Source organism: Monodon monoceros, unplaced genomic scaffold, assembly GCF_005190385.1.
Source record: "Monodon monoceros isolate NGI ecotype Baffin Bay Population unplaced genomic scaffold, NGI_Narwhal_1 Super_Scaffold_3, whole genome shotgun sequence".
In the NCBI taxonomy this organism is placed as follows: Eukaryota; Metazoa; Chordata; class Mammalia; order Artiodactyla; family Monodontidae; genus Monodon; species Monodon monoceros.
The window spans coordinates 6,796,729-6,822,337 of record NW_021703780.1 but is presented as its reverse complement, the minus strand read 5'-3'; the positions used below and the strand labels follow the sequence as shown (position 1 = coordinate 6,822,337).

Genomic DNA, 25,609 nt, shown 5'->3' with positions numbered 1-25,609 from the left:
CAGCCGGCAGACGGCCTCCCTGCTGTGTGCTCACGGGGCCTTTCCTCTTTTAAAAACAGTATTTTTTGTTTCATCTATCCAGATCATAGAATTTGGAACCCTGTGGTATTTTTGATGTATGATTTCAAATAGAAATATTAGGCAAACATGAATTTATTAATCCATCTTATTTAAATGGCACCGAAAATTGTCTAAAATAACGTTGGGACCTTAAAAAAAAAAAGCAAAAAAAACCTTTGGCTTGAAATTATTTTTAAAAATCTATCCACGAGAGTACAACATGGCGATGCGCAACAAGGCGGCGCTGCCGCAGATCCCGGACAGCCGGCGCGAGCAGGCGGGGCTCGGGAAGCGGAAGCAGGAACTGGCGCAAACGCTGGCCAACTTGGAGAGCCAGATCTATGCTTTTGAAGGAAGCTACCTGGAAGACACTCAGATGTATGGCAACACTATTCGTGGCTGGGATCAGTACCTGACGAACCAAAATACTCCAATAGCAAAAAACGATAGAAGGAGCGGCTCTTCAGTAAACCCTCAGTTACAACCCTCAGTTACAGCAAGTGCATTGGCAGGAGTTCAGGATCAGCTCATTGAAAAGAGGGAGCCAGGAAGTGGGACGGAAAGTGATACTTCTCCAGACTTCCACAATCAGGAAAACGAGCCCAGCCAGGAGCATCCTGAGGATCTGATGGATCTGTGCAGGGAGTGAAACCTCGGAAGGCTGCTTCTTCTACTTCCTCAGGGAGTCATCATAGCAGCCATAAAAAAAGAAAGAATAACAACCGGCACAGGATGGATCTGAAGTTAAACAGAAAACCACGAGCTGATTATTAGAAGACTCATTAGTGCAGAAGCGTCCAGGCTATAGAGCCCTGCTTCCGTCCGCCGACCTCACAAAGGTAAACACCCCTCACCTGGCTGCGTGGCCATCCACCTCTGCTTTCCCAGACCCGGTGCCTGTGGCTCTGAGTAGTTTGTTCTGAAATGTGGTGACAAACAAGTCATTTCTGTACGACCATATCGGAGCATTTACTCTGTGTCATTTTCAGTAACAGAATTGCAGGAAAACCCAAGACATTGTCATGATCCCAGCAAGCTGCTAACTGTGCATTTCTCCCTTCTTGGAATGAATGTCTCCGCCCTCCAACTGGCTGGCACCAGCTTTATCTGCGATGTGCATTGAGAAATGTTCTCTAGGTTTGTTTTATGCTGAACGTAGAAGAGGTCACATTTCAGAGGGAGGCTGTAAATATCTGGCGTTTTCTTATTTTGTTTGTGTTTTATCATTTTTCTGTTATTGTTTTTACCATCTTATTTTCTTTGGGGACTTTTTGCAATGCCATTGTAGAGCTCATACCTTCCTGCTGACGTATCTGATAAGCTGTTTCATGCGGTTGCCACTATTCTTAACTGAAAATAATTTGGTTTACCATAAATAAAATGGGAACTTGGCTTTTTGGGTTTTTTGCAGAGGGAAGGTAAAGAGTGTTTATTTAATAATTACCTATCTTAAATCTTTTTGAGTTAGAAGCAGTTTCATGTTCAAGGAACAGGAAAAGCTGAAAAACATACGTTTAAATCAATCCTTCTGAAATAGGTATTTTTATTCTTTTGTATAAATAAAATTTCACAGGCTTTGACTTCCCATCCTTCACTTTTAAACTTGAGATTGTTTTTTCACTTACTTATTCATATCACACCTTATGGAAATTTCTTTTTCCATCTTTTCTCTCTTTGATGGTATTTGCCTGATTAAATATTGCTCTAAAAATCACTAAGGCAAATGGAAAGGCTCTAAATTGTACCTGGAGCAGAGTGAATGACAGGATCACCGAGAGGCCACGATGCCCAGCAGATGCCCCTTCCTTTCAGGGTGAATGGGCTGAGGGACCTGTTGATGGTAGTTACCTGCCTCTGGAGCAGTGGCCATCTACCTTGGCTGCACATTGGAATCACCTGGGATGTTTAAAAAAATACCAATGCCTGGGTCCCACTCCCCAAGACTCTGACTCGGGTACGGCCTAGTATTGGGGATATTCTTTCAAAGAGTCCCTGGCATTCTGATAAGAAACCAAGTTGAGAACCACTGCATTAGGAGACTGGATTGTTCGATTTAATTCCTGTGTCATGAATCAGTCTAAGAGATAAGATGTGGGGCCTCACCTTTCCTGTGACTCTATTTATTCACAGTCCTTTACTTATGTCCGTATCTTTGTTAGAAAAAATATGTTCCATTTGTGGCAATATCGGTAGAGCTGAAATATGGATGGCGTCTCTTATCAAAACACGTCTACCTTGTCAGATATGCAAAAGCTTTCTCTTGTTCTCAAATAAACTTTAAAAAATATATATCTATGAGATTTTTCCATGGGAAAAAAATTTTTTTAGCCTCTCATGATTGACACTTTATTGCAAATCATGATATTTATTTGCTAAATTACTGTTATTGCAAAGTTCTTATAGGATATTGAATAAGTCAGACTCCTTCACAGGCTCTTCCCTGGTGGTCCAGTGGTTAAGACTTCACTTTCCATTGCAGGGGGTGCAGGTTTGATCTCTGGTCGGGGAGCTAAGATCCCACATGCCTTGCGGCCAAAGAGCCAAAACATAAAACAGAAGCAATATTGTAACAAATTCCATAAAGACTTTAAAAGTGGTCCACATCAAACAAACAAACAAAAACTCCCTTAAAAACTGGAAGGCTTGAACCCTCCTTCCTCTCATGAAACTTGTCATGCTTCATAAAAAGCTTATAAAGCTTATAACAGGGGTAATTTGGACCAAAGTTCAAAACTGAAACATGCAAAGTTAGCCCTTTCCAGTCACATTCCTGTGTACGGAACCCAACTTCCCCCAGGACCCCGTGTCTAGAAGCATCATGTAGCCTCTCTTATCATGCTCCATGTCTAACCACTCCCAAGGTAATTAGGACTCAGCCTCTGTGTCTTTGCCTTATTACTTCCAGATTCAGAGTCCCAGGCAGTAAGTAGCATGAAAATTACTTTCTTAAAGTCTGTCCATAGCATAGACCCATTTCTCCTTGCTGCTCCTGGCAAAGTATAACTGTAAATCCAGAAATAACACAAGAGGAGAACTCTGAAAGGGGCTGAGATAAAAGCCACCTGGTTTGGGGTCCCACGACTGGGGGGACAGCATAAAGGCAGGGTGTCTCATGTCCCTCCGCCAGCAGGGAAAGGCAGTCCAGGCCCAGCATTTCTCTACCCCAACCTAGTAAGAGAAGGCAGGTCAGCTGGCTCAGTCCTCCCCTGCGATGATCAGGAGGCCCATGTAACAATAGGAGGCAAACCAACACCATCCATCAGGAGGCTGGATCTGAAGCCCCAGTAACTCTAAGCCCCTGGGAGAGATGTTCCCCTTGAGAACAGGTCAGAAGACTCCTCTTTCCTCCCCCTGCTGAGAAATTCCACAGCTCCCAGCCACAGGGAAGATCTCACCCCACCCCAGAGGAGATTCACCTCAATAAGCTTCTCCGGGGATACTGAGGTGGCCAGTCTATGGCTTGACTGGGGAGAACCAAACTTCAGAGACCCTCACTCTTGGGTGTGAAGTGCCTGCCCCACCCCCCACCCCCCACCCCACCCCACCCCCGTGAGTCCTACAAGCCTTACTAACTCTCCCTGGGGCCATGCAATAAAGTGTAGCCATCTCAAAAGCTCTATAGCCTTGTGCTTTTTTTCTTATTTTCCTGAGAATTACCAGCATCCATCCTCCTAACAGCCCAACAATGACCTTAGACTGTATTAGAAGATACTTTCTTGTTATCTGAGCTCTGAATCATTTCTCCAAAACTAGGTGCTGATACAGCAGAAGCCTGATACCATGGTTGTATCATGTTGCCAGTGTTGCCAGGTGGTTAGAAAATTATATGTCACAGCGAACAAAAGAAAGTGTTTGCTATCGCTCTCCCACGATCTCTTTCTCCAAATTTATTTCCACATTTTAAAAACTTAGAGCTAAAGAATTTATGACTCATCTCTGAGAATGTTGACAAAATATTGATCTGACAAGAGCAGTTGTTCGTGCAAGTTACTTTGGTGACAGTGGAGGTCTTGGACTGAATCTTGACCTTGTCTTAAACGGTTGCTAGGTTTTTTGGAGAAGCCCTGTCTTGGATCCATGTCTGCCTCCTAAAACCGTAAATTCACAGAGAGTTCTCGATTAATCCAACCCATTTTTATGTTCATTCATCAGTTTTAGGAACAAGGTGAGTGAAAAAGTGCTACAGAACCATCTTATGGACCCCAAAGTGAGTCTGTCAAATTCTTTCAGGTTCCCATTTCTCACGGTACAAATTACTGTTTCCTGTCTCCCCAAAAGTGGGGGAGGGAAGGCTGTAGTTGATAAACCCCCTTTCCAGGACCACACAGTGTCAGATAGAGGGAGGCTTGGAAATAGCTTTTTCCGGACTCGATGAGGCTTGTTTTGTCTGGCAAATGAATTATGTAAACCTTATCCACCAGAAACTGTTTCAAGTCAATTAATGGTTGTAATTACTTAAGATTTCTTTTTAATGAATATGGTTCTCCAGGGATTCGATGATATCCTGTCATCTGTGAGGCCTGATAAATGAAATGTGATTTGTGGCTGACTGCAAACTGAACCCTCGCACTTGAGCCATGCCTGCTTCCCATGTGCTCATTAAATGAAAGAAATGCCCTTGATGGAGGCAGGGACAGTCATTAGAAAGTGTTCCCGGTTAGCTGGCAAGCGAGGAGCTGAAGGGCTGCCCTCACCCTTCTACCTCTCCTCCTCGCCTCCATCCCTTTGGAAGGGAATTAACCTAGCCTGTGACCTCAGAGAAGCTGCACGTTATCATCATCACGAACCTCACCGTTCCTGTCTCCATTAGGTTCAATAAATTGAGATCTCAAACGGCGATTTGGGGATGATACTGAACGCTCATATAGAAAGTGCAGGAATTATTTTCCCAGCCGCGGCTCTCTCTCCGCTAGTACTCTGCTCATCTTTAAGGATGCATCTCTCCAAGAGTTGATAAAGTACGGTGACTTCTTTCAAACATGGACACCCCATTTCCAAGTGATGACTAAACCATACACGGCTACAGATAAGAGAATCTAAAATGGCACAACAAAGTACTGGAAACCAGTCCCCGTAGGGGCACCATCTATACTAGCAAACAAAACTCTGCAATAAAACACCATTTTTAAACATCTGTTGCCTTCAGTGGATTTATTTTTGCCCAGCAAATCGTTTTGTCTACCCCAGTAAAACAATATTTTTCCAGGACATTTCTACTTGGTAACCTTTATAATCATAAAGCAGTTTCTAGCCAAATTTTTCAGAAAAGATTAAAATAAATGAACTTTGGGCTTCCCTGGCGGCACAGTGGTTGGGAGTCCGCCTGCCGATGCAGGGGACACGGGTTCGTGCCCCGGTCTGGGAAGATCCCACATGCCGCGGAGCGGCTGGGCCTTGTGAGCCATGGCTGCTGAGCCTGTGCATCTGGAGCCTGTGCTCTGCAACGGGAGGGGCCACAGCAGTGAGAGGCCTGCGTACCGCAAAAAAATAAATAAATAAAATAAAATAAGTGAACTTTGGTGAACCCATGAACCTCATGGGTCTCTCTTCTGAACCCCCCTTTGACTGACAATTAAGTATCTGGTAGATCAAGTTCCTCTCATTTCACTTATTTTCAAATTTTTTTTCTGGGAATTCTCTCCCATTTATTTTTCTGAATCATCATACATTTCAGAATCACCTTATCCAACAGGCAGAGTTAATCTTGTTGGAATTTTTATGAGTATTGCATTAAACCTACCAATTAATTTGAGAAAATTGACGTACATATTTTAAATACCCAGTCTCTCCATCTAGAAATTCTGTGTGTTTTTCCTCTAATTGGTCAAAGCTGACTTTCTTCAATATATAAATTTTAATTCTCTTTAAGTAGATCCTAAACATTTCGGGTTCAAAAATTTCAAGGTATTTATTAGAGATATTAAAAGATCCACTTTTCAGTATATTTTCTAATGGGTAGTTACTTATATTCAGGAATGTACTGGGTTTTTTTAGTTCTTATGTTAACCAGGAAGTCAAATTTATAGTTGTCCCATCCAAGTATACTCTTTGCTTTTTCTTGGTCACATGGCTACCCGGATTTGCCAACCTCCCTGGCAGCTGTGCGTAGGCTGGTGACCATGTTTCGTCCATGGGATGTGAATGGAAGTGATATGTGCAACTTCCAGATCACCTCCAGAAAGAGCTTTGCATTTTTCTCCTGGAACACAGACTCGATGAGCCATCTTTAACCAGGAAGAAGTAAACAATATTATAAAGCAGGAGTGAACAAACTATGGCCTGTGAGCCAAACCTGACTTGTGGCCTGATTTTCATATAGTCCATGAGTTAAGAATGGTTTAAAATTTTTTTTTGTTGTTGTTGTTGTTTTTGTTTTTGCGGTACGTGGGCCCCTCACTGTTGTGGCCTCTCCCGTTGTGGAGCACAGGCTCCGGACGCACAGGCTCAGAGGCCATGGCTCACGGGCCCAGCCGCTCCACGGCATGTGGGATCCTTCCGGACCGGGGCACGAACCCGTGTCCCCTGCATCGGCAGGCAGACTCTCAACCACTGCGCCACCAGGGAAGCCCGGTTTTAAATTTTTTAATGGTTGTAAAAAGAAAGAAAGAGAGGAGGAGGAGAAGAAGAGAGGGAAGGAAGGAGAAAAACATGACAGAGACCTCACGTGCACTCAAAACCTAAAACATTTACCTTCCAGCCCATTACAGAGGATGCTTACCAGTGCCTGTTCTCAAGGACTAATGGGTACAGGATAGAAGGACCCTGGGTCTCTTAATCACAGGAGCCAAGCAGGTTTGCCTTTTTTTTTGGTCACACCACACGGCTTGCAGTATCTTAGTTCCCGACCAGGGATCGAACCCGTGCCCCCTGCAGTGGAAGCGCAGAGTCCTGACCACTGGACTTCCAGGGAAGTCCCAGTTCTGCTATTCTTGACCAATGATCCTTGGACTGTTGTAAGAGGCGTTCTATCTTATTTAATCTATTATATTTGGGGTCTCTTTGTTACAAGAGCCATTAATCTAATTAATCAATTCACTAACATTTTTAGTGTTAGAAGTTTTTCAGTCGCTCTCTTGCAATTTCTAGAGAGACAACCATGCCATCTACAAACAGCAGGGGTTTTTTTCTCAGTAACAAGCATATTACCTCTTGCATACTTTTTTCTTTTTGCCTTATTTTTAATAGCTGGAACTTTCAGGACAACGTAAATTGATAGTGGCAATAGCATACATCCATGTTTTGTTCTTAATTTTAATGGCAATGCCTCTAGCTCTTTACTGCCTCGTAAACTATTGCCTTTTGATTGTAGATATTTTTCATTATTTTAAGCATATTCAGAAGAAAAACTGTTCAGTGGTTTTACTCCTTTTTGATTTATCTTTTTTAAGTTTTGGCATCAAATTTACAGTATTTTTATAGAAGGAATTGAAAAGCTCCCCACCTATGCTTAAAAATGGCTTGTGTAGCATAGAAATGAGCTATGATTTGAAAGTCTGAAAAAAGTTATGTCAAAATAATCCAGCCCTAGAGCATTTTTAAATTCTTTGAAAAATTGTTAATTTCTTTCATGTTTATATTCAGCTATTTCTTGAGTTATGATCACTCATATTTTCCTTAAAATTATCTGGCCAAGGTTTTCAAATTATTACCATAAACAAGTGTGGCTTCTTCTTTAAATTATTATATTTCCTCAATATCTGATGTAATAATCACTTTCTTCTATTACTTTTTTCTTTTCTCATTTTTGTTTTATTGTTGTTATTGTTTACCAGAAATTCCAGACATTTGCCCATTTTTCATTTTTTCCAAAAAACAAATTCTTAGACTTATAACTAATTTTATTTTGTATGTGCTTTCTAGTAAATTTATTTTGCAAGTGTATTTATCTGTATAACTTTCTTATCTCTACTTTTCTTAGATATGGTTGTTAGATATTTTCTTACTTTTTTAATGAATTACTTAATTCTTATATTTCTTCTTTCTTTTTTAATGATGAAAATTTATAATGCTACAAATTTTAATCAGGGTGTATTAGTCACATCCTATAAGTTTTGAGACATACTCGTCTTCTTTATATTATTTTAAGATAATGTGTGTTCTGCTTTGGGTTTTCCTGAAAGCAGACCCTCAACAAGTACTTGGTATAGAAAGTTTTCTGAGATGTGATTCTGGGAAGCATATATGAGAAAGTAAGGATAGTAATATGGGGCCGGAATTTAAAAAAAAAAAAATTAATTAATTAGTGGTTTAAAGCTACTAGAGAGTAGGGCTCCATCTCTGAGAAAATATTTATAACATGCCTTAGAAATGTCCCATTAAGGAAAGGGGAAGCTGGGGTATGTATCCATAGACACTCCTAGGGGTATTAAATCCTCAGGCTGCCATGCCTGTGAGCTAAGCACACTGGAGAAATCCTTCAAACAGAAAAACATGAAGCCACAGTAACTTAAGGTAGGAAACTACCACTATTCATGGATACTGTGCATCTCCATTACGAGTGAACCTCGACAAGGGCTGAGGCCTGGGGAAGAGCATCGGTGGCAGCTGGTACCGTGTATAAATACAAATGTGCTTCCATTTTTGTTTAGGAATCTTTTTCCCACGTGGGTTGCTGGGTCTTAATTTTTTAAATGTGTATTCCTATGCTTTTAGATGTTAATACAAACACTCACTACATATTTAAATATGTATTCTCAGTTGTAATATGTAAGGTTTTTCTTTAAATGAAATTATTACATAATAATCTTTAGGAAACTTTACATTTCAGAACCATAAACACATTTTTGAAATGTGTCTCCCCATTTTAAGAAAAAAAATCACACAAGCAGTGTGTGGCAATGAGAGAAGAGGCAAATTGGATTTTCCCTTTTTTAGCCAATTATTTGTCGATGTAAATCCTAATTCTCTCTTCACATGTGAAGCCTTTATTTGCATTGAGGTTCACGGCCATGTCTGTTAAAATTTGCAGAGTGTCGTGTTTTACTATGACGATCGTTGTAAAATAGATTGCTAATACCGTCCCTCAAAAATCTGTCCAAGATATTTTAGGTATCACGACACCACTAACTCCAGCTGTTCATAGAGAAGGAAAGTCATCAGAATTGAGAGGAAAACTAGGAAAGAAAATAAACACCATGTTCCCAAAGTGCAGGAGCTCATGAAAACTTGTCTAGGCTGATCATCAGGAGTGTAAAATTTTTATTTCCTAGTTAATAAGCACCACCTGTGTTTATAAAAAGTCCCTGATGACTTGTTTTGTCTCTCGCAAAGAATATAAAGTGTCCTGAGAATGGATTCCAGAGAGAATACATATTATTAATATACTTCAAAATCCTTCCATATTGACTGATATAACCTTCGTTATCCTCCTTCTGCTTCCCACTACAGACTTTCTTCTTCAATTTTTTTATTCAAATGGTATAATATAAAAGAAAATCATTGACTACATATAAATCAATTGTCTGTGACATGTTACAGGGGAAAAGAAAACATCAAGATTGCCAATAACAGGCACTCAGTCTCATAAAACTTGTAATCAACTTCCAAGCCAAGGCGTAAACTATAATATATTGCCACAAATGTATAACAATAACAAACTATTCGAATTGCACCTTCACATTCCCTGTCGTTAATAACAAATAAGCATGAAAAATGTTGACGCTCGTTCGTTTTAATGGGTGTCTGCTGGTTTATCTGATGTGTCCTCTGGCATCATGGAATACACCCTCATCCTTGGAAGGGGATGAGGGGAGACGGCACCCATGCTGTGGATGAGAACTCCATCCACACGAAAATTCTAAGAGTAACTCGTTTTTTATCTCAGCTCAAACAAAGATTGTACCCAGTCTTTCTTTGGCCCTAAGTGAATATAAAAAAGCAGGTCCTCAATCTGATCTTTATTATCTGGACTCCTTCAGACATCTATTGCTGCATAAAATCACTCCACAGCAGTGGCTTGAAACAATAACCATCACTTATTTGGCTTATAAATCTGGGGGCCAACTGGGCTCAGCTAGGCCCTTCCCATTGGAGGTCTTTCATACAGTTGCAGCCCACCTGCGGCTGGAGCTGAGGTCTGACTGAGGTCATCTTGAAAGCTTTTGTCTCAAGTTTAGTGCCTGGGCTGGGGAGATTCAAACCCCCGCTTGCTGGAACAGCTGGGGTTCCTCGGGCATCTCTCCTCCCCTCCTCCCCCTTCCCCCTCCCCTCCCTTTCCCTCCCTCCCCTCCCCCATCCCTCTCTCGCCTTCCTCTTCTCACCTGGTGACTGAAGGCTCAGAGAGAGAGCAGGTGGGAATTGAATCTCCTTTGAGGACCTCACCAATCACACTCCTGCCTGCTCTACTCGGGGAGACTGTCACCAGGCACAGGTTCAGTTAGAGGGGAGGAAAGAGACTCCACTTCTTGATATGGAGCCCACAAGGTTCTGAGAGGCTCCCATACAGGACAGGAAACGATCTTGTGGGTATCTGTGCAAATGGCCCTCTGCCCCCACACTTGCATGGCACACTCACACACCCCAACGCACACACGCTCACACACAATAAACAGAATTCTTGATTGATGATGCAGCCAAATACCATGAGGCTCTTCGTGGAATGCCTCCTAACCTCTATTCCAAAAGCTCTCATCGCTGTTCTGAAGCTACATAGTTTGGTAAATGACGGTCAGACAAATAAAACTCAGCGAATTAGTGGAGGATTTCTTAGCACCTTTAATAGACTAAGAGGCAGAAAGAATCTCATAAGCATTGTCACTCAAAATATGGTTGTTGGATCAGTAAAATTGCATCACTCGGGCGCTAGTTAGAGATGCAGAACCACGGGCCCCAAGTAGGCCCGCTGAGTCGGCACCTGCATCTTATCAGGACCCCCTGGTCTCCATGTGCACAGAAACTTGGAGATGCACTGACTTACACGACCGTGTGGTATTTCACAAAGTCATCCATGGAGCCCTATTTTAGCCCTGAGCAATTCCTGGGCTTCCTGGGAATTCATTTTGGGATTGCCAGAACCCATCCTTAGGGAACTGCAGCCTCCGCCAGGCCTAAAGGAACAGGTCACCAGGCCCAACTTTCTCAGGCTTCTCCCAAGAGAACTTGATGGAAATAGATAACCACCAAGGACCTACTGTATAGCACAGGGAACTATACTCAGTATTCTGTAATAACCTATGAGGAAAAAGAATCTGAAGAGGAAAATATATAATTATACACACACACACACATACATATAATTGAATTGCTATGCTGTGCACCTGAAACTCACACGATATTGTAAAACAACTATACTTCAATAAAAATAAAATAAAATAATTTAAAAATCACCTTAAAAAACAAAGAGAGTTTGATGGTTCTGAGGACCCGCTACCCCTGACCTCAGGCAAGAGAGTGGTGAAAAGAAGGGTCCTGGCCTCCAACCCCCCACTCTCCTTCTAACTCTGTCTTCTAGCCCTCCCCACAATCTCTCTTGCTTCTGAAAATAGTATAGACATGGAAACGTGCACAGTGGCAATGACACTATTGGCTACATTTTGGTTATGCATTTTTTTCAGTATGGAAATCATTTTAGTGGTGTGTGTATTTTATGTAGGAAAAAAAAAGGCAGTATCATTAGTCGAGCTCTCAGACTGCATAACCCTTCTCACAACAGGCTCAGTCACTAGGAACCATGTAGATTGGAAAATGAAACACATTACTGCACACCCATGAAAGGCGTCTTTGTAAACGTGTTGGAGGGAAGTGGGGGGATGCATCTCAGACATAGGATTAGATACCATCCAAACCGATTCCACTCACGCTAGCAGCATCAGCTCTGAAGTTCAACTGTTTTCAAACTACACTAAACTTTCCATGAAAAAGTCAACTTTTGGCAGCATTGGGAGGTGGGGGAGGAATTACGGAAAATAAGAACTTTAGAATGTTCATGTCCCCATCCAGAGAACAGAAGGAAGGGCCTTTCTCACTCAAGTAACCCATGCACTTTGAGAAAGGTAAAGCCTTTCATGTCAGAAGAAAAATAAACCAATTTTTATACTTGAGAATGCAACAGCTGTGTCCGTTTTCAACATGTAGGTTTGTTGAAACTGTAGGGACCATAAGAGATTTCCTGCAAGGCAGATGAAGTGAATTTGGTTTTGCTCTTATGATCCATAATAGCTATACGGCAAGAATAGCAATTTCCCTCCTGTATCAAGTTCTGCTAAGTGTGAGATAACATGAGGGAATTTACATGAACGTGGGAATTACATAAATGAGTTGTTTAGGCAAAACTGCTCCTAACTTAAGCTACCTATTTTTCAGCTCATGAGGGTTGAATGCAGTAACAAACGCATTTACAGATATCAGGCAATTTGATCCAAGGTGACCTGTTACCATCTCTTCTCAGAAATACCTATTTGTTACAAAGAAATTCTCCTGACTTTGAGAACAACTCATCCTACCTAGGAAGTTGCAAAATCTACTGTCGGGGGTGGACACTATCTTTTTCTTTTCCTTTTGGGAAAAAAAATTACAATTTGGAGAGAAAAATGAAGAACGGTAAGGCTAGTGGTTAAGACACGACATTGCCATCCATCTACTCCCAGACAGGTCCCTGGCTTACTAAGGCATCCAAGATGCTACTTAACTGCCCTGAATCCAGGCTCCCGCCCAATCCCCTCCAGATATACAAATCGGGAGCATTTCTTCAAGGTGAGACCTTGGATCCCTCGGACCAAAGCTTTTATACCCAAGTGATTTGACAGAAGCTTATTTTACAGCAAGGGTGGGAAATCTCTTCTTACTTATGTCCTCATCAGATAAATAATTATATCACTAAAGGCTCAGGGAATTTCTGATTTTACAGAAATACAGACCTCGAGACAAAAATACTTAACCCATCTAAAAACAACACCATCATTTATTATCCACGTGACACCTTCTTTGAAAAGCAAGGAGAAGGTGGAAGATGTAAGTCAAAGATGTTCAACTGTTTCAGCCTCTTCTGACTCCCCTGTCCTGATCCCTCGTGCATCACGCTAACCCCTCTCTCGGGGCCAAGCTCGGAGCGTGTGAGTTTGTCGGGCAGGTGCGTTTCCCATACCTGCCTCAGCGTGAAGCCAGCCTGCTTCTGGGCCCGAGGAGAAGTTCTCTTTCCTTGCAGCAAGATAATGTTTTAAAAAGCTGACTTTTAAACCTCTTCCTGAATTTTTTAATGGATTAAATTCATCATGTCACCAGCTGCTGTGCAGCTAATAGAGCCATAAAACACTGTATTAAAGGATTACCCATGCAAAATTTCCTCTTGCGCTAATGTGAATTTTAATACTTTTAACATTTAGTTGAGATGGGAATGTCCAAGAACAGCTTGTTCAATAGGTTGTTCTATAAAATTAAGTTCCTTGTCTCATCAGAAATGCCAGGACTCCATTAAGCTAAAATTTTACAGAGAGGCTAAGATGATTCACTGTGCAGCATTTGTGAGAAAGGAGGCAACATCTGCTTCTACATTATTGCTCTTTAAAAAAAGAAGAAAGGAAGGAAAGAAAAGAAAAAGCAAACAGTCACGGATCCCATACATTCATGGAGACTGGACTGAACAGAGGAAAATGCTAACTTCAGGTTTGTGGAAGGTCCATCTACACAACCCCAAAATGAAGCCAGTAATTAGGAACACCTCAATTTATGTTCCTCTTGAATGTCATTACTCAGAAGTTCAGAAAATCTGAAAATATACAAAGGGCGATTGTCAAAATGACATAGATATCATATTTTGCGTAACAAAAATGTGATTATGTGTATCTCGACAAAGAGAGAATAGAGGGAAAATGTAGCTGATAGAGAGTAAAAGATTCACAAGAGGGAGACTTCCCTGGTGGTCCAGTGGTTAAGACATCGCCTTCCACTGCAGGGGGCACGGGTCTGATCCCTGGTCGGGAAGCTAAGATCCCACATGCCTCGTGGCCAAAAACACCAAAACATAATACGGAAGTAATATTGTAACAATTTCAATAAAAACTTTAAAAATGGTCCACATCAAAAAAATCTTAAAAAAAAAAAAAAATCACAAGACAGGACAAAAGGATGCTGGAAGTTATATAGTTCAACTTCTTTTCTAGGGGGCAGTATTGAGCCCCTGAGAGTTCCCTCCTTCCCCAGGTCATGGGACCAATTAGCTCAGAACCGAGAATAAAACCCAGGTCTCCTGCACCCAGACCCAGAGACCACACGACTCCCTTACACATCTCTAAATATGAACATGTGGATTTTGTGTGTATGAAACAGCTTATGTGTTAAACAACAATAAAAAATCAACAAGTCAACAGTGATAAGATCATCTTTCCCCCTGTGAAAGCTTTAGAAGGTAACAAAGCTGTATGGATTACACATCATTTCCACATATTTCCAAATCAGACCACCTTCTGAATAGTTCATTTGAAATGTTACTTTCCTGATTATGTCTCCTTACCCTCTTTTCATGAATGACCCTCCAAAGCCCGATTGTAACTGTTACCTGTGCATCTCAAACAGGTCAGAATTTCATTCTTTGCTAAAGAAATTGTCTCTTAAATGAGTTGGCTAAAAAGAACACAGACTTCTTCTTTAATGTTGTTCAATAATTGGTCGAAATGAAATCATCCACAGGCTCCAAATTCACATTAAAATTAAAGTGGACATTAGGGGGGCATCTTCAAGATGGCAGAGGAGTAAGACACGGAGATCACCTTCCTCCCCACAGATACACCACAAATACATCTACACGTGGAACAACTCCTACAGAACACCTACTGAATGCTGGCAGAAGACCTCAGACCTCCCAAAAGGCAAGAAACTCCCCCACGTACCTGGGTAGGGCAAAAGAAAAAAGAATAAATAGAGACAAAAACACGGGGACGGGACCTGCCCCAGTGGGAGGGAGCTGTGGAGGAGGAAAGGTTTCCACACACTAGGAAGCCTCTTCGCGGGCGGAGACTGCGGGTGGCGGAGTGGAGAGCTTCGGGGCCGGTGAGGAGAGCACAGCCACAGGGGTGCGGAGGGCAAAGTGGGGAGATTCCCGCACAGAGAATCGGTGCCGACCAGCACTCACCAGCCCGAGAGGCTTGTCTGCTCACCCGCCGGGGCAGGCGGGGCTGCGAGCTGAGGCTCGGGCTTCGGTCGGTGCACAGGGAGAGGACTGGGGTTGGCGGCGTGAACACAGCCTGCAGGGGGTTAGTGTGCCACGGCTGGCCGGGAGGGAGTCTGGGGAAAAGTCTGGACCTGCCGAAGAGGCAAGAGACCACTGTTTTGGGGTGCGCGAGGAGAGGGGATTCAGAGCACCACCTAAACGAGCTCGAGAGACGGGCGCGAGCCGCGGCTAAAGGCGCGGACCCCAGAGACGGGCATGAGACGCTAAGGCTGCTGCTGCCGCCACCAAGAAGCCTGTGTGCGAGCACAGGTCACTCTCCACACCTCCCCTCCCGGGAGCCTGTGCAGCCCGCCACTGCCAGGGTCCCGGGATCCAGGGACAACTTCCCCGGGAGAACGCACGGTGCACCTCAGGCTGGTGCAACGTGACGCTGGCCTCTGCCGCCGCAGGCTCACCACGCACTCCGAGCCCCTCCCTCCGCCCGGCCTGAGTGAGCCAGAGCCCCCGAATCAGCGGCTCCTTTAACCCCGTCCTGTCTGAGCGAAGAACAGACGCGCTCTGGCGACCTACACGCAGAGGCGGGGCCAGACCCAAAGCTGAACCCCGGGAGCTGTGCGAACAAAGAAGAGAAAGGGAAGTCTCTCCCAGCAGCCTCAGGAGCAGCGGATTAAAGCTCCACAATCAACTTGATGTACCTGCATCTGTGGAATACATGAATAGACAACGAATCATCCCAAATTAAGGAGGTGGACTTTGGAAGCACCTGTAGACTTGGGGTTTGCTTTCTGTATCTAATTTGTTTCTGGTTTTATGTTTATCTTAGTTTGGTATTTAGAGCTTATTATCATTGATAGATTTGTTTATTGATTTGGTTGCTCTCTTCCTTTTTTAATTTTATATATATATTTTTTCCTTTTTCTCTTTTTGTGAGCGTGTATGTGTATGCCTCTTTGTGTGATTTTGTCTGTATAGCTTTGCTTTTGCCATTTGTCCTAGCACTTGTTATAATTGGTGGATTTCTTTTTTGGTTTGGTTGCTCTCTTCTTTCTTTCTTTCTCTTTTTATGACTTTTTTATTTTTAATAATATTTTTTAAATTATTTTATTTTTTCCTTTCTTTCTCTTTTTTTCTCCCTTTTCTTCTGAGCCGTGTAGCTGACAGGGTCTTGGTGCTCCAGCCAGGTGTCAGACGTGTGCCTCTTAGGTGGGAGAGCCAAGTTCAGGACATCGATCCACCAGAGGCCTCCCGGCCCCACATAATAACAAATGGTGAAAGCTCTCCCAGAGATCTCCATCTCAATGCTAAGACCCAGCTCCACACAACGACCAGCAAGCTACCGTGCTGGACACCCTATGCCAAACAACTAGCAAGACAGGAACACAAACCCACCCATTAGAAGAGAGGCTGCCTAAAATCATAAGTTCACAGACACCCCCAAACACACCACCAGACATGGTCCTGCCCACCAGAAAGACAAGATCCAGCCTCATCCACCAGAACACAGGCACCAGTCCCCTCCACCAGGAAGCCTACACAACCCACTGAACAAACATTACCCACTGGGAGCAGCCACCAAATACAATGGGAACTACGAACCTGCAGCCTATGAAAAGGAGACCCCAAACACAGTAAGTTAAGCAAAATGAGAAGACAGAGAAATACACAGCAGACAAAGAGGCAAGGTAAAAACCCACCAGACCAAACAAATGAAGAGGAAATAGGCAGTCTACCTGAAAAAGAATTCAGAGTAATGATAATAAAGATGATCCAAAATCTTGGAAATAGATGGAGAAAATACAACATTTAACAAGGACCTAGAGAACTAAAGAGCAAACAAACAATGATGAACAACACAATAAATGAAATTAAAAATTCTCTGGAAGGGATCAATAGCAGAATAACTGAGGCAGAAGAACGGATAAGTGACCTGGAAGATAAAATAGTGGAAATAACTATCACAGACCAGAATAAAGAAGAGAGAATGTAAAGAATTGAGGACAGTCTCAGAGACCTCTGGGACAACATTAAACACACCAACATTCAAATTATAGGGGTTGCAGAAGAAGAAGAAGAGAAAAAAAGAGAGACTGAGAAAATATTTGAACAGATTATAGTTGAAAACTTCTCTAATATGGGTAAGGAAATAGTCAATAAAGTCCAGGAAGTACAGAGCCCCATACAGGATAAATCCAAGGAGAAACACACCAAGACATATTAATCAACCTATCAAAAATTATATACAAAGAAAAAATATTAAAAGCAGCAAGGGAAAAGCAACAATTAACATACAATGGAATCCCCATAAGGTTAACAGCTGATCTTTCAGCAGAAACTCTGCAAGCCAGAAGGGAGTGGCAGGACATATTTAAAGATGAAAGGGAAAAGCCTACAACAAGATTACTCTACCCAGCAAGGATCTCATTCAGATTCAACGGAGAAATTAAAACCTTTACAGACAAGCAAAAGCTAAGAGAATTCAGCACCACCAAACTAGCTTTACAACAAATGCTAAAGGAACTTCTCTGGGCAGGAAACACAAGAGAAGGAAAAGATTTACAATAACAAACCCCAAAACAATTAAGAAAATGGTAGTAGGAACATAGAGATCAATAATTACCTTAAATGTAAATGGATTAAATGCTCCAACCAAAAGACATAGACTGGCTGAATGGATACAAAAACAAGACGCATACTTATGCTGTCTACAAGAGACCCACTTCAGACCTAGGGACATATACAGACTGAAAGTGAGGGGATGGAAAAAGATATTCCATGCAAATGGAAATCAAAAGAAAGCTGGAGTAGCAATTCCCATATCAGACAAAATAGACTTTATAGTAAAGACTATTACAAGAGACAAAGAAGGACACTACATAATGATCAAGGGATCAATCCAAGAAGAAGATAAAACAATTGTAAATATTTATGCACCCAACTTAGGAGCACCTCAATACATAAGCCAAATGCTAACAGCCATAAAAGGGGAAATCGACAGTAACACAATAATAGTAGGGGGCTTTAACACCCCACTTTCACGAGTGGACAGATCATCCAAAACGGAAATAAATAAGGAAACACAAGCTTTAAATGATACATTAAACAAGATGGACTTCATTGATATTTCTAGGACATTCCATCCCAAAACAGCAGATTACACTTTCTTCTCAAGTGCTCATGGAACATTCTCCAGGATAGATCATATCTTGGGTCACAAACCAAGCCTTGCTAAATTTAAGAAAATTGAAATTGTATCAAGTATCTTTTCTGATCACAGCACTATGAGACTAAATATCAATTACAGGAAAAAAATCTGTAAAAACTACAAACACATGGAGGCTAAACAATACACTACTAAATAATCAAGAGATCACTGAAGAAATCAAAGAGGAAATCAAAAAATACCTAGAGACAAATGACAATGAAAACACAACAACCCAAAACCTTTGGGATGCAGCAAAAGCAGTTCTAAGAGGGAATTTTATAGCAATACAACCTACCTCAAGAAACAAGAAACATCTTAAATAAACAGCCTAAGCTTACACCTAAAGCAATTAGAGAAGGAAGAACAAAAAAAACCCAAGTTACCAGAAGGAAAGAAATCATAAAGATCAGATCAGAAATAAATGAAAAAGAAATGAAGGAAATGATAGTAAAGATCAATAAAACTAAAAGCTGCTTCTTTGAGAAGATAAACAAAATTGGTAGACCTAAATGTAAGGCCAGACACTATAAAACTCTTAGAGTGAAACATAGGCAGAACACTCTATGACATAAATCACAGCAAAATCCTTTTTGACCCACTACTAGAGAAATGGAAATAAAAACAAAAATAAACAAATGGGACCTAATGAAACTTCAAAGCTTTTGTACAGCAAAGGAAACCATAAACAAGACGAAAAGACAACCTTCAGAGTGGAAGAAAATATTTGCAAATGAAGCAACTGACAAAGGATTAATCTCCAAAATATACAAGCAGCTCATGCAGCTCCATATCAGAAAAACAAACAACCCAATCCCAAAATGGGCAGAAGACATAAATAGACAGTTCTCCAAAGAAGATATACAGATTGCCAACAAACACATGAAAGGATGCTCAACATCACTAATCATTAGAGAAATGCAAATCAAAACTACAATGAGGTATCACCTCACACCGGTCAGAATGGCCATCATCCAAAAATCTACAAACAATAAATGCTGGAGAGGGTGTGGAGAAAAGGGAACCCTCTTGCACTGTTGGTGGGAATGTAAATTCATACAGCCACTATGAAGAACAGTATGAAGGTTCCTCGAAAAACTAAAAATAGAACCACCATAAGACCTAGCAATCCCACTACTGGGCATATACCCTGAGAAAACCATGCAAAAAGAGTTATGTACCACAATGTTCATTGCAGCTCTATTTACAATAGCCAGGATATGGAAGCAACCTAAGTGTCCATCGACAGATGAATGGGTAAAGAAGATGTGGCACATATATACAATGGAATATTACTCAGCCATAAAAAGAAACGAAACTGAGTTATTTGTAGTGAGGTGGATGGACCTAGAGTCTGTCATACAGAGTGAAGTAAGTCAGAAAAACAAATACCGTATGCTAACACATATATATGGAATCTAAAAAAAAAAAAAGGTTTGAATACCTAGGGGCAGGACAGGAATAAAGACGTATATGTAGAGAATGGACTTGAGGACACGGGGAGGGGGAAGGGGAAGCTGGGATGAAGTGAGAGAGTGTCATGGACATTTATACACTACCAAATGTAAAACAGGTAGCTAGTGGGAAGCAGCCGCATAGCACAGGGAGGTCAGCTCGGTGCTTTGTGACCGCCTAGAGGGGTGGGATAGGGAGGGTGGGAGGGAGATGCAAGAGAGAGGAGATATGGGGATATATGTATGCGTATTCATTTTGTTATACAGCAGAAACTAACACACCATTGTGAAGCAATTATACTCCAACAAAGATGTTTAAAAAAACAAAAATAAAATAAAAAATAAAGTGGACATTAGAATGTGGACTGTGCCCGCTTTGAAAATACAACCCAAGGTGATCGGTTTTAATGGAAATTCTCCAAAGTCAATGTTCTTTACCCTAGCTGAATTTTGTCCATGGCTTCGTATTCTGTACTCTGTATGTATTACTGTTCTGAGAGCCTGTCATTTCTTATCAGAATGAGAAAGGCTAAAGAGATAATATTTCAATAACATACTGGCCTGATCATAAAATAACTCAATGGAAATGTGTAACTGCCTCAGGCAGCCCGGCAGGGCACTCAGCAGTTAGATGATTTCTATTCTGGGTGGTTTTTTTTTATGGTTACATTTTCTGTTATATCAGACATCCCCTCAAGTCTTAGTTATGCTTTTATTCAAAAGGGAGAACCGGAGTAAAAAGACCTACAAAACTTATCATGATGTATTACTATAAGAAATAAAAGTAGCTGCCACGGTAGCATATTGATAAGGACAGGCCTGCCACATTCACTGACCTTTTTTCATCTCACCCACCAGGGCTGAAGCCTGAGTTTCTTGGTTGCTAGGCAACGGGGGTCACAGTTTTCAGGTCTTGAATGCACAACCTAGTCAAAAAGTAGATGATGTGATCTTCAGAAAGAAAGCAGATGTTTGACAGGTGTACGAATTTCAACAGGTACAGGGGTTTTTGAATTCGTTTTTACCGTGCTAAAGGCTGAAACGGAGAAACTTCAACTTGTCAAAAGATGCTGGGAACATATTTTTAAGTCCTGGTGATGAGAATCTATTGCTGAAACAATATGAGGAGAATCTAGTCAAGCTTCTCTTTGAGAAACACACTGACATATGGCTTAGGATTTTAGCTGCTGGTAGAACAATGATCAAACTCTCACTGCAAGCACACGGACACACACACACAGGCATGTCAAAAACACAGGGTGATCTTGGGAGATGAATTTGGGGGCTGATTTGGGGATGAAGGTTTTTGTTTCTGGTTTCCTTGTTTTTAACATTTTTTCACAAACATGACCGCATCCTGCCTTGCTTGAAGGCAATGCTGCAAGCAGCACGACAGCCCCTAAAGGTCAGCAACAAGAAAGCTCATTCCCAAACCCTTTCTCTCCTGCCAAGTCAACACTTCCTTTAAACTTTAATAAAAGGCATTAGAGAGAACCGATTTCTCACGCGGGAAGAAACACCCCAGCCCCACGTAATTGCACTTGACTATATATTCCATTGGTATGTATTAACTTTACCTATATTACCCTAATAACATTTCAACAATGGCAACTTTCTAAGGAAGAAATTCGGTCGATGTTAAGGGTCAAAAAATAAGAGAAGGATTTTGAATTTCCCATTTCAAAATCTGTTTGAATATCTTATTTGAAGATCGAAGCAAAGAGCATCTATTTTTATTTTACTTTTTGTCAATACCCACTTTGTAAGTATCGTAATTTTTTATGGAAGAGAAATGGTAGTTAATTCCTAAAGTTTTAGTTTGCTCAATGTGATGTCCTGGGAGAGAGAAGAAACATACGTGTGTGTGTGTCTGTGTATTTGTGTGTCTGTGTCTGCGTGTCTGTGTCTGTGTGTGCGAGTATTGGGAGAAAAGCAACCAATTATAAACTATAGGTGAATAATTTGGAATCCAGAATTTTAAAAGACAGATATAAGGGTTTCCTGGTTTCTTTCACGCTGGGCCGTATCTACGTTCCTGTAGATGCCACCTGATTTCAACCCGGGCTGCTAGGTAGACATCCTGGCTCATATAAATAGCAGTCAGATAGCCAGCAGGCAGGTCACACTCCTGGAGACTGAGGCCGTCAGATAACTCTAATGAAGTTCTTCGGCCCTTCAGGGTGAAAAATTTACTCCATACTTTTTTGTCTACTATTTGCCATTTTCCTTTACCTGAAGATAACTGTCTGCCTTTTCCTAGTTGTCAACACTGAAAGAACACAAAATGAAGCAGCTGGAAAAGATGTAGACGTCACCCCCACTGAGCCAGGATGCGGGTGTAGCCCCTAAGAGCAGCATGGGTGAGCGTCTCCTCAGCTATGGCTAAGTGCCCCCGCAGAGCTATTTTCCTCCGGGTTCTTGTTGATTTACAGATCCTGATTTTTGTCAAGTCTTTGTCACCACTTCCAGAAACTCGCAGGTCAGGGGGCATGAGTGGGAAAAACAAGCCTTTGCCAGAGCAGCCTCCTGCAATCGGAAAGACAATCTCCAGGTTGGCGTATTATGAGCCAGTGTGGGTGGTGGACCAGAATCTGTCCAGAAACAGTTTGGCTGGACCACAGTCAGCACAGAACAGAAAGACTTTAGGAACTTCCCATGCTACTGAATGGTGTAATTTTATGACTGTTCAAGCTAATAAAAAAATATTCAAACTGCTGTTCTTATGTCTTTTTCTATTGAACTTTTAAAATTTTGTTATATTTTACAAAAATATGAATCCACAATGGATTGGGGAAAAAACTGGTCCTTGAGAAGTACTGTCCTCAGCTGATGTCATTATACCCAACTTGCCATGGTCCTGGTCCTGATAGAACGGTCACAGATCCAACCTCTATGCAGAGCTCTTTACAGTAGGAGAGGCAGGAGCCCATCAAGGGTCCTACTAGGACCCTTTTGCCCAAAATCTCTTTGCTTTTGCCTCAGTGCTTGCAATTTATTACTCTCAGCTAAGTACTCCTTCTCTGAGTAAGACGCCAATTGATGCAAACACCTGTATGGATTCACCGTTGAACTGGTTTCTTCTGAGAGCAGAGGGCAGATCCTGAGCACCATTGCAAGATGAGAAAGTTTTTTAAAAATTGAGTTGAGAGTGAGGTTTAGTAGAGAATCCAAGAAACTTGGTTCTAAAAGGGGTCTTGATGCAACTGCACCCCAGCACGGTTTTGACCTCCTTATCTCAGCTGCTTTCTGTGAGGGGCAACTCTCCATGTCCCCCCTGCCCCCCAGGGAGTGACCCTGACCTTCGTTAAAACTTTACTCTGATCCAACTGAGGGGAAGTTCCTTCAGGGGACAGCTGGGTGTGCCCCTCATCGGACTATTGGTTCTCAGACCCGTTCCCCACCTTCCCCTTCTCTGCTCCATCCCAGGGAAGGTGGTTCCCAGACTCCTTTGGCCCCCTCATTTCTCCTTAGGTTTGTTCAGTGGGAGGCTCTGGCGGAAGACCAGACAACTTCTAGACGCTACTCTCAGGATGGGTTCTCATCACTCAGTTCAGCTCTCGGGACCACGGTCAACACCTCCCCGGGACGGCTCGTCCTCACCCAATCAGTACAGCCTGGAGACGCAGCACGGCCAGCATTCCTAACCCCACTCCGGGCACCAGAGAAAGAGGCAGGTATGCAGTCCAAACGGGGAGCTCGCGATATTTCTGAAGAGTTGAATGGACCACCGGAAGACATCCTACACGTGGGCGGGGCTGCGGCAGGCACGGCGGGGAGAGCGTGTCCCACCAAGACCAAGGAGCAGCCTGAGAGCGCGGAGCCCATGGTGAAAACCAGGCCCCCGGCAGGGACAGAACACGTGGCTTCTGGAGAGCCTCCCCACAGCCAAAAAGCCTGTCAGCAATAAAGAGCAAAGGTTTTTCAAGAAAATTCTGAAAGGTTCAGGCAAGTAGTTATGTTCTAAAATATGACTTTTCTTTGACTTATTCCTAAAAAGAGGCACTTCCTCCAACCTTGACTAAAAGCCGCATCTAATAGTTGGATTGCGACAGATGCATCTTTCAGGAGCTGACTACTTGTCCCCAGCCCCTTCTATTCAATGGAGCTAAAGTGAACTTTTTAATATGTTACCCAAGGGGGAAGCCATGGATTCTCTCCTTCTTGCTCTACATTGAAGGGCATCTCTAGCAGCACCTGTATCTGTCCAGGGTTCCAGCTCTCACCAGGGGGTCCCCACGGTGCTTCTAGAACCACCCAAAGAAGCCAGCTTCTGAAGCCCGATAACATCACCTCTCCCTGAGCCCCGTCCTCATGTTGCCAATCTCTGGGTGCCTCACTGTCCTGTCTGTACCCTCAGCTCTTTTACTGCCTATGTGAGCCCCCATATTAAATTCCCTTTATTTGAAATGCCCAAAGGGATCGTTATTCTCTTGGTCTGATAGCGGGACTTGCTACTCTTACGGGTAAGAGACCCAGTCTGTACGGGCAACCATGCAATATCCAGACATAGCTTGAGCAGAAAGTTCTCTGATGGAGACTATAGCGCACAGGGTACACACATCTCAGTTATGACCACAAGCTTCTCGTTGGACCAGAAGCTCCCTGGGCATCAGGATCCTGTCTCTCTCATCCCTGTATCCCCAAGACCTACTACTGTGCCAACACATGATCGGTACACAATGAAGATTACTTGAACATTTTTAAATGAAGGGTACGGAAATTATTATTTAAACCTTTTTAAATGCAGGAAGAATTAACATGTCCATTTTATACTGTGCAAAAGGAAGGTTAGAGGCATTCGTTTTTAAACCACAGGAATCCCTGGTCGCACTGTTTTATTGACCAATTATTGGCCCATCGTTTTAGGGATGTAATGAGCCTAAAGGAACTTAATTTTCCAATTAAAAATTTAAAAGTCAATTCGATTTACCTTCAAAAAGCAAGAAATTGTTTCAATAGAATTCCTTTGTGAAACCCAAATTTAGCTGGTCAAATTCTACACGGGACAAACTCCAGGGAGGTGAATTATCACATCGTAAAATCCCCCCCACCCCCCACCCCCGCCCGTCTGGGGGGACTCTAAATGTTTGAGGTGTTAAATACCAACTTCGCCTTCAAAGAAAACTACTTTTGACATGAACTTCTTAGAAGAAAGGCAAGAGCTAAGAGAGGCAGGGCTGGCCTGAGGCAAAACTGGGATGTCACGGAGATTGTTCCTGGTTACCTGCTTCCCTTCCTAACCCCACCCGGACCCTCTCTCCCCGGCACCCCTGCTGCCCAGTCTCTCCCCACTTCCCCCAGCAGTGCAGGCACTTCATTTACACTAAGCTACAAATAACTGATAGTAGCTTAGAAATCTGGCCCTCTCTAGAATAGGTACATCTTTACAGTAACCAATTACATCAGTGTTTCTCAAATTTTAGCCAACACTGGAATTGCCCAGAAGACTATTACAACACAGATTTCTAGGTACCACTCGAGATTCTCATTAGGTAGTTCTGTATGAGGCCCTGGTATCTTTTAACAAGTTCCCAAGTGATGCTGAGGCTGCTGTGTAAGGATCACCCCCTGAGAACCACTGAGTTAGTGATAGGTACCTGCTCAGCTCCCAGAGGCTGGTTCAGATCCTTCTGAATATGAGGTCTGCCTGTTTCCACATTTCCCAAACAGGTCTGAGCATCAGAATTTAACAAATAAATAAACAGATAACCAAACATTTTTTTAAATATAAATTCCCCTGAATTTACACTCAAGATTCTCGTTTATTAGGGCTACGGTGGCACTGAGAAATCT

The 25,609-nt window shown here is 42.4% G+C and overlaps 1 pseudogene; it reads left to right on the top strand.

Annotated features, from left to right (window-relative positions):
- Window positions 1-280: 280 nt before the first annotated feature.
- Window positions 281-853, top strand: LOC114906778 (annotated as a pseudogene).
- The last annotated feature ends 24,756 nt before the right edge of the window (window positions 854-25,609 follow it).